Here is a 10966-nt window from a genome sequence, read left to right as displayed (position 1 = left end):
ACCACACTGGATTTCTAAATGAGGTGTGACCTAATTGAGTGTTTTTCAGCTTTACTTCATAAAATTTCTAATTTGGGGATGGTGGAATGGAACCATACTGCCTACCTTTTTGCTGATAGGTTGGTGTGTATTTGTGATGCCGTTGGTATGTCAGGCTCTGACAGGACACAGACTGCATGCTCAAAGGGCAGAGAGGCATAAGTGAAAATGGTATAGGAGGACCTTTTTACAGTGGTGTGGGTGGGACTGAGACAGCAACTGGGCAGGACAGAGCATGGATCTGGAACAGCCAGTGGAGGACCACGCATGTCTACCATTGTGAGCATTGTTCCTCTCTATTCCAAATAGTGAAGGAGTGGTTCTATTCTAGTATTTAACACTAGAGTTAAAGTGTCTATTTGTGGATCTCATTTCTCCCCAATGTTTGTTCCTTAGTCTCTGTGTGCTGCATTATATCAAGTTAATGTCCAAAAATAAATCAAGTTATTCCTATCTGAGGAAAATATGGGCTTTTTAATAAATGATGTTGGGACAGAGAGAAAGCCATCTGGAAAAGGATGAAAGTGAATCTAAATCTCACACTGAAATAAACTCCAAATGAATCAGAGACCCAAATGTAAAACATGAAACCAAAGACCTATGAATTACAGGTGAATTATTTTATAGCCTGGAAGTGAGGAAAGCCTCTCAAAATCCAACAGTAACATAGGGAAAAGACTGATAAACTTTACTACCTAAAAACAAACAAGCAAAATGAAACACCATAAGCAAAATCAAAAGACAAATGATAAACTGGGAGAGAATATTTGCAAGTTATTTCACAAATGAGGGCAAGTACACAAAGAGCTCTTAAAAATGGAGAAGCCCCATATATCCGGAAAAGACAAAAGCCCTTCACTCAAAAAGATACATGTTGTATAGCACAAGGAACTGTGCTCAAGTTTTTGTAATAAGCTGTAAGGTAAAAAAATCTGAATCTAAAACTGAATCACTTTGCTGTATACCTGAAACTAACAAAACATTGTAAATCAACTATACTTCAATAAGAAAAAAAAAGATACATGCACCTCAATATTCATAGCAGCACTATTTACAATAGACAAGACATGGAAACAGCCCAAGTGCCCATCAACAGATGAATGGATAAAGAAGATATGTTTTATATATATATATATATATATATATATATGTATATATATACATGTATATATATATATATATATATATATACACACACACACAATGTAATATTATTCAGCCATAAAAAAGCATGAAATAATGCCATTTGCAGCAACATGATGGACCTAGAGATGATCATACTAAGTGATGTAAGTCAGACAGAGAGAGACAAATATCATGTGATATCACTTATAGGTGGAATCTAAAAAAATGATACAAATGAACTTATTTACAGAACAGACTCGCAGACATAGAAAACAAATATATGGTTACTAAAGGGGAAAGAGGGGGAGGGATAAATCAGGAGCTTGGGATTAACAGGTACACACGACTATATAGAAAATAGGTAAACAACAAGGACCTACTGTAGAGCACAGGGAACTATGTTTAAAATCTTGTAATAACCTATAATGGAAAAGAATCTGAAAAAGAATCTGAATAAATTTAAAAAATATATATATATAAACTGAATCACTTTGCTGTACACCTGAAACTAACACAACATTGAAATCAAGTATACTTCAATTTTAAAAAATGGAGAAGCCCCCAAATTGGGCAGAAATATGGACAAGAGCCATGAACAGAGAGGAATGTGGTAACAGAGAAAAATAAATGTAAGTCGCTCCTTACATGTATGAAATGATGCCCACTTTCCCTTATAATAAAAGAAACACAAATTTGAATTCTCCTGAATCTAAAAGTTTGCTAACATACTCTGTTGAGAGTGGAAGTGCAAAATGGAACAAACCCTACAGAGGGGATTTGGCAAATTCTAACAAAATTACATACGCATTAACCTTTGACCCAGCAATCCCACTTTTAGGCTCCTACCCTGAAATTTCCATAAATTTGCAAAAGGTTATGCAACATTCTTCATAGAACAAAAAGATTAGAAGCAACCTAAATGTTCACCAACAGGAGAGTGGGCAAATAAACTATAGTTCATAAATGAGTTGGAGACCAGGCAGTCATAAAAAGACAGGAAAATGTGAACTGAAATAATCTCCAGAACATACTTTTAGATGAACAAAGCTAGCAAACCTCAGTATATAGAGTATGCTATATTTTGTGTTTAGGAAAAAAAGGAGGACAAGAATATATTTAGATATTTGCTTATATTTTCAAAAAGAAGCAATAAAAATGGTTACCAAGAGGAGATGGGAGGAATGGAGTGAAGAGAGAGTTGGAATTGATACTTCTGTGAGTTTGGTTACCTTCTCACACAGTTTTTCTCCTTTTTATTGATTACTTTTTATTATATAAGTTTCAAGTATACAGAATTATAATTTGACATCTGTATATACTACAAAGTGATTACCACCACAAGTCTAGTTACAATCCATCATCATATAGTTGACCGCCTCTTCCCATTTCCCCCAATCCCCTTTCCCTCTGATAACCACTGATCTCTGTATCTATGAGTTTGGTTTTGTTTTATTTCGCCTGTTTTGTGTTTGTCAGATTCCACATGTGAGTGAAATCATTTGGTGTCTTTCTCTGGGTGACTTATCTCACTTAGCATAATACATTCAAGGTCCATCTATGTTTTCACCAATGGCAGGATTTGGTTATTTTTTATGGCTAACATTCCATTCTATATATATATATATATAAAGAATATAAATAAACAGAATATAAATAGAATGTAATATATAATTATATACATTATATACGCATATTATATATAAATATATAATATAATGTAGACTATTCCTTATCCATTCATCCTTATCCGCATCTTTGTCATCCATTCATCCATTATTGGACACTTAAGTTGTTTCCATATCTTGGCTATTGTAAATAATGCTGCAATGAACATAGGGGTACATATATCTTTTCAAATTAGTGTTTTCATGTTCTTTGGATAAATACTCAGAAATGTAATAGCTGGCTCATATGGTAGTTCTATTCTTAATTTTTTGAGGAATCTCCATACTGTCTTCTATATTGGCTGCATCAATTTACAGTCCCACAAACAGTGTGCAAGGGTTCCCTTTTCTCCACATCTTCTCCAACATTTGTTATTTCTTGTCTTTTCAATTGTCATTCTAACAGGTGTCAGCTGACATCTCATTGTGCTTTTGATTGCGTTTCCCTAATAATTAGCAAAGTTGAACATCTTTTCATGTGCCTGTTGGCCATCTGTATGGCTTCTTTGGAATAATTACTATTCAGGTCCTCTGCCCATTTTTAAATCAGGTTGTTTGGTTTTATTTGTTGTTGAGTTGTATGAGTTCTTTATATATTTTGCATACTAACCCCTTATTAGATATATGATTTGCAGATATCTTCTCCCATTCATTAGGTTGCTTTTTCATTTTGATGTTGATTTCCTTTGCTATTCAACTTTTCAGTTTGATGTAGTTCCGTTTCTTTATTTCTCCTTTTGTTTCCCTTGCCTTTAGAGTAAGATCCACAAAGACATTGCTAAGACCAGTGTCAGTGAGGTTACTGCAAATTTTTTTTTCTAGGCATTTTATGGTTTCAGTTCTTACATTCAAGTCTTTAATCCATTTTGAGCTAAACTTTTGTGTATAGTGTGAGATAATTGTCTAGTTTCATTCTTTTGCATGTCATTGTCCAGTTTTGCCAATGCCATTTATTGAAGTGACTTTCCTCGCTCCATTGTATGTTCTTTGCTCCTGTGTCATAAATTAATTGTCCATATATGTGCGGGTTTATTTCTGTCCTTTCATTTCTGGTCCATTGATCTGTATGTCTATTTTTTGTGCCAGTACCATACTGTTTTGATTACTATAGCTTTGTAATATAATGTGAAATCGAGGAGCATGAAACCTTCAACTTTGTTCTTCTTTCTCAAGATTGTTTTGGCTATTTGGGATCTTTTGTGGTTCCATAAAAATTTTAGAATTGTTTGTTCTAGTTCTATGAAATATGCCATTGGAATTTTGATAGGAATTGCACTGAATATATAGATTGCTTTGGGTAGTATAGATATTTTAACTATATTAATTCTTCTAATTCATGAGCACAGAATATCTTTCTATTTATTTGTGTCTTCTTCAATTTCTTTTATTAGTGTAATAGTTTTCAGTGTACAAGTCTTTCACCTCCTTGGTTAAATTATTTCTAGGTATTTTATTCTTTTTGATGCAATTGTAAATGGAATTGTTTTCTTAATTTCTCTTTTTGATAGTTTGTTATTAGTATATAGAAAGGCCACAGATTTCTGTATATTGATTTTGTATTCTGTGACTTTACTGAATTAATTTATTAGTTCTAACAGTGTTCTTTTTTTACATCAATACTGTGTCAAGTTCTTTAAACATGTTAGTATGGATAAGGGCAACAAATGGTTCCCTTCACTCAGTATGACAATCTCTAGGTCCATCCATGTCACTGCAAATGGCATTATTTCATTCTTTTTTATGGCTGAGTTAATATTCCATTGTATATATGTACCACATCTTCTTTATCCATTTCTCCACTGGTGGACATTTAGGTTGCTTCTGTGTCCTGGCTATTGTAAATAGTGCTGCAATGATCCCAGTTCAGAATTATAACACTATAATAAGTCCCCTACATATGAATGAGTTCCATTCTGAGAGTGGGTTCATAAGTCCAATTTGTTTGTAAGTCCAGCAAAGTTAGTCTAGGTACCCAACCAACACAATCAACTATATAAATAGTACTGTACTGTAATAGGTTCATAATACTTTTCACACCAATAATACATAAAAAACAAACAAACACAAGAAATAATGAAAATATTTTTAATCTTACAATACAGTACCTTGAAAAGTACAGTAGTACAGTACAACAGCTGGCATACAGGAGCTGGCATCGAGTGAACAAGCAAGAAGAGTTACTGACTGGAGGAGGGAGAGGAGGTAGGAGATGGTAGAGCTGAAGGACCGTCAGTAATAGGAGATGGAGGGCAAGCTGCAATTTCACTCATGCCTTACATGATTGGACATGGGACACACTTTTGCATCTTTGAAAGTTTGTAACTTGAAGGTTCATATGTAGGAGACTTACTGTATTAACAATACATTTCTGAGTGAAGTTTCAGATTTCATTCTATTCATTTATCTGTAGATCATATCCCACAAAGGGTGGATAATCAGAGTACTGAAATAATTCTGTTCTCTGTGTAGCTATGTTGCCACATTTCAAATAAAGTTAGGCTCATTTGTCGCAAATTGTTTTCCACTTTAGGGGTTTATTTTTATCTTTTTAAAAAATCTTTTGGGGCCTCCCTGGTGGCGCAGTGGTTGAGAGTCCGCCTGCCGATGCAGGGGATACGGGTTCGTGTCCCGGTCTGGGAGGATCCCATATGCCGCGGAGCGGCTGGGCCCGTGAGCCATGGCCGCTGAGCCTGCGCGTCCGGAGCCTGTGCTCCGCAACGGGAGAGGCCACAACAGTGAGAGGCCCGCGTACCGCAAAAAAAAAAAAAAAAAAAAAAAAAAATCTTTTGAATATGTAAGATATTTACATGATTCCAAAGTAAAATCTGTGTGAAAAGATGTCCTAGCCACAGTAATGAAGCAAAAAAAACAAAAAAAAAATGTTATCCAAATAAGAAAGGAAAGAGAAAAACTGTCACTATTTACAGATGATATATAATATATAGAGAGGACCCTAAAGACTCCTAACTTCTCCATGATTCTCTTGTTTTTATTTTATTTTATTTTATTTTTTTGCGGTACATGGGCCTCCCTCTGCTGTGGCCTCTCCCGTTGCGGAGCACAGGCTCCGGATGCGCAGGCTCAGCTGCCATGGTTTACGGACCCAACTGCCCCGCGGCACGTGGAATCTTCCCAGACCGGGGCACGAACCCGTGTCCCCTGCATCGGCAGGCAGACTCTCAACCACTGCGCCACCAGGGAAGCCCAATTCTCTTGTTTTTAATTGACACCTTTCCAATGGAGAAAGAGGCTCAGGTTTTGTTTTTTGTTTGTTTGTTTGTTTTTTGGTGTGTTAGTTTCTGCTTTATAACAAAATGAATCAGTTATACATATACATATATCCCCATATCTGCTCAGGGTTTTTTTTAAAGTTTTTGAGGCTCCCACTATATTAAACAATAAACAAAAAGTCAAAGCAGTGTTATAAAATGTTTAAATTGTTAATTAAATACTTTAAATATCCAATTTAATGGAGTGCATCCTTTAACACAAAAGTACAAGACAATATAATTATACTAATTACAAGATAATGAAAAATATTAAATTCATCATATATAACCATTACTATTGTGCTCTGTTAAAGGGACACAAACTAAAAGTTACTTGATAGACATGTTCTTTCAATCCTGTGTGTATATCTCTATAACTACTTCTGTACCCTTAGAGATGATGTTTTACTTAAATCTGGAGACTTTTGTGAATGTAGATTATGCACCAAAGGACTCCCTAGGCCCTGTTAATGACCTTTGTAGCAGATGCAGGCATAACCCACCTATATCCCCTCCAGGCTGTCCAATGGCCAGCACTGCATCTGGTAGCCTGAGGGTGCCTCTGGTGCTCCCAACAGAAACTTTAGCTAAAATACCAGAGAAGAAACCTCTTCCAGCCAGCAGTCCTCAGCCAGCTCCCTCATCCATCAGGCAGGAAACTGTGGTGTGTTCTCCACTGGCTCCTAGAGTTGCCCGGGAGTTTCAGCCCCTTCTACCCACAGAGCCACCTGCTTGACCACACCCCCTGCATTCCCCGTCTCCCTCCTTCACTCTCCCACCTGTGCTCCCTGGCTTTCCTCCCAAATAAACTGTTTGTTGTGAATCCTTGTCTCAGGGTCTGCTTCTGGGGAAATCCACACGAAGACAACACTGACTTGGGTTTATGTTTTTTGCTTATTTGTTTGTTAAGCATTCACCACATGAAAATATTTACCTCTCACACACTGGGCTCCTCAAAAAGAAGGTGTCAGAGCTCCCAAATTATAGGAACAAAACAAACCAAAACTATAAGTCACATCAAGTCAAAGACCTTCAAAACATTCCCTTTTTCTGTTTCATCTATTTCATATCCCATTCTATTTCTATAGGTTAAATGACTATATTTACTTTATAAAAGTCAGAATTCATTTTTGTCTATGGACTTAGGTGTACTGGACAATACTTAAATAGAGAGTAATAGCTGTAGCATATATTGGAAGACGTCAGATGAAAGGATTTTAAATTATGTCTGGTATACATGAAAGAAGACAAAGAGATGAGTAGGGCTTTCCAGGGTTCAGCGCACCAACGTTTGATGTGAGTGATGAGCAACAGTGGAGTCTCAAGTTAGCCTTAGGCTCAGAAACTTTTGCTTGCCATGAAGGAAGTAGATGCCAGTGACAAGGTGTCCTAAATGATGCCTGAGTTGTTACACGTGGGTTCAGGACCCTTGTCTTGTGGTGGGACCAAAGTGATCATTTTTGCCGCACTCATGCCCAGGAAGACCATGATTGGCAGCAGCATCATGTGTGAGCCCTCACCACGAATGACTCCTCCTTCCATCCCTTACTTCCTCACCTACCTTCTGCCCAGCTCCATGGACTGCTCCTTGTTTCCCTATTGCATGATTTGCTTTCCTGCCTCTGTACCTTTGCTCATGTCTTCCTTCTTCCTCAATGCCTGTCTACTCCTCCACTCCCCACCCCCTGCCCAACTCACACATGTCCCCATCTCCTTTCATTGAAGCCACCTTGGGTGTCACATCTGCCATCGATCCTCCCAGCAGTCCCTCCAACTCTGAGTAATTTATCCCTCCTCTGATCTCCTATAGTACATTTATTTTTCCTGCTCTACCTGCAGTTGACACTTGAACAATACAGGTTTGAACTTCACAGGTCCACTTACATGCAATTTTTTCTCAATAAATATGCACTACGTTACTACACCATCTGGTTGGTTGAATCTTCAGATACCGAACCACGGATACAGAGGGCCCACTGTAAAGCTGTTCACAGATTTTTGACTGCTGGTGGCCATTGACCCCTAACCCCAGCGTTGTTCAAGGGTCAACTGCATTCTCTATATTATAATTGTGTGTGTAGGCGCCTTGCTCCCCTACATGTGTAAGCTCAGTGAGTGGTCACCAGTGGGGAATGCATGATTAAGGGAATGCAGGAATTTTGAAAGTCACTGGATGGAACTGGAGTGTTTGGGGTTTTAGATTTTTTGGTCTGTCTTAATTTTTACTGTTTTTGGTGAGTGGGGATGTGTGAAGAAGTAAACAAGATTCTAGGTAAAGGAAAAACGTGAATATACACACATATCCAACAGCTGTTCATGTTTGTGTTTGCGGATGGATGGATGGATAGATAGATAGATAGATAGATAGATAGATAGATAGATAGAAAATCTCCAGAAAACTCAAAATAAGCCAGTTTCCTCTGGCGAGAGAAACTGACTGGTTAGGGCATAGGGAGAGAGACCTACTTTGTACTGCCTACTCTCGTATAGTTTTTTACTTTTGTACTAGTATTTTTTTTACTAGTTTTTACTTTTGTGTTATCTAGTTTAACTTTTTTTTTTTAACTAAAAGACATGTAAAGAAGAAATCCAGTAATCTTTTGTCCTCTTATAAAGTGTGTGTAACTCTGAGGTTTGGCTATATGTGCAGGCTGTAGGATATACTTCCATTGGGAAAACTCAGGAGTTGGGCTGGTAGCAAGGCTACTCCTAATTGTTGGGAGATAATTCTACAGGGGTGTGTGTCTGCATATCTTCTGAGTAAAGGTAGTTTGTTCCAAGCTATCTTTTTGAAAGATGTCTGCATAGCAAATGGCCTTGAGATTGAGCTGGTTTCTCCCTGTGGAGCAGAGGGCAGACCTGTTTTCTGTCTAGGATAATAAAGATAATGTCTCCCTCAGGGGTCAAGTTTGAGCAGGCTTGCTACCAGCCCCTTAGAAGTCTATGGTTACCTAAACTCAGAGTTTCTTAGCTATGATGCAAACCTGATGAGTGTGTAGAATCCACTTGGGCTGCTCCATATTGCTCCTATGGGACTTGGGGACAAGGGGAGTTGACACAAACGTGGAGCTCAGACTCATGTGCAATGAGTAATAAAGTCCTCTGTCTCTGACCCAGGAGTCTCTTGTCTTCTGTTGGCATCTATGAAACTGATGAGTTAACTTACTAGCTCACAAGTATAGTAAGATGTCATAGCATTTGTAGTTCTTGACACTAATGATATAGATTTTGATAGTTGAAGATACTCATCTTAATCAAAACCTAATATTTAGGATGAGCAGTTCTCCTCAGGTGAGCAATTTCATAGAGGAATTCTGTTACTTCAATGGCTTTATTCCAGGAGTGTGTTAGATACACAGAAGACACAGAAAAGACTCATGAGCCATTATGCCTGCTCTCTGCTAAGACAAGAAATTGAAATATTGTGTCCTTGGTTACTAGGCAGATGTCAAATGGTCATTTCTCTATGTTATAGGTTTCTGGTAAAAATAGAGTGGAAATAAAACAACACTTTCCCCAGGATATTCAAAATACTTATATGATACTTCATCTACTCTAGCAAATAGGTGCTTGTATTCAACACTTACAGGAAGGATGGAAACAGTTTATATATTTCTTTCTAGGAGGATGAGATAAGTCTTTCAATATGTGAAAGTAAATTTCAGTTTTTCATTTTTAGATATCAAAATGGAAAACATCAAAAAAAATTTTTTTAAGTCACCTGTCTATGATTTTTTGTTTGTTTGTTTTATAGCAGCCAGAACTGACTAAAACACTCATCTTTGACAAAACAAGGAGACACTGAAGCTCCAAACCATACAAAACTGATGGCAGTGGTCCCCAGGGCAGTGAGGATAAGTAGGAACACTGGCAAAAGTGGAGAGAGCACACCCATATCATGAGAGCAGATCTCAGATGGGGCTGGTGGATACTCCAAGGTAAAGGGCTCAGGGTAGACGGTGCACAAAGCCAAACTCCAGCTAGAGGAGTGGCATGCAGAGAATAAAGGTCGAAGCAAAGAGGGCAGGGCTCAGTGAGGACACAGGCAGAAAAAACATATATTTGCAGGAAACAGCCTGCCAGCGAACAGGGAGAGGGGAGGAACGCACTGTGAGCAGCCCTCCAGCTGCCTATTTTTTCACTGATGAGAAGTAAAGGCTGAATCTATTCACTCATCTAATACTGAGCCATAAGAAAAACTCCTTCCAGCCAGGAACCTGGACCCTACCAATATCTACATCCTGCAAGTAGCTCACGTGAGAGAAGGTGAGACGGAAAATAAAACATGAACCGGTAGCACTTCAAAAAGAAGAGAAAGGAAAAAAAAAAAGGCATCAAAGAATTGAAGGAAAACTGGAAGCAGTCCATGAAAGAACAGACACTAAAGAAAACCCAGCAAGGGCCATGGAGAGCAGGAATGAAAATAGCAAAATAGAGTTTAAAAGGATTAGACAGAGTAGGTTACAGTTAAATAGGGAGATCAGAGTAGGACTCATTGAGGAAATGACATTTTGAACAAAGTCTTAGAGGATTGAAGGAGTAAGCTGTTCTCTAGGAAAGAGTGAGCACCTTAATGTCAGATATAAGATAAGAAGGAAGGAAGGAAAATTATAATGGTTTTCAGATTATGTGACTGTAAAATTGGAGATCCTAATGGAATAAACCACTTATAAACTGCAAAAGATTTTATTCAGGGTATAAAATTAATATGCATAAATTAATATTCATATAACAGGCAACAACCAAATAGAAGCTATAATGGAAGAAAAGATCTCATTTACACTAGCAACGAGAAAGGTAAATTACCTAGGAATAAACTTCATAAGAAATGGGCAAGATTTATATGAAGAGGTGCTAGGTATAGGTGTT

Source organism: Hyperoodon ampullatus (genome assembly GCF_949752795.1).
Source record: "Hyperoodon ampullatus genome assembly, chromosome: 10".
In the NCBI taxonomy this organism is placed as follows: Eukaryota; Metazoa; Chordata; class Mammalia; order Artiodactyla; family Ziphiidae; genus Hyperoodon; species Hyperoodon ampullatus.
This window is presented reverse-complemented; position numbering follows the sequence as displayed.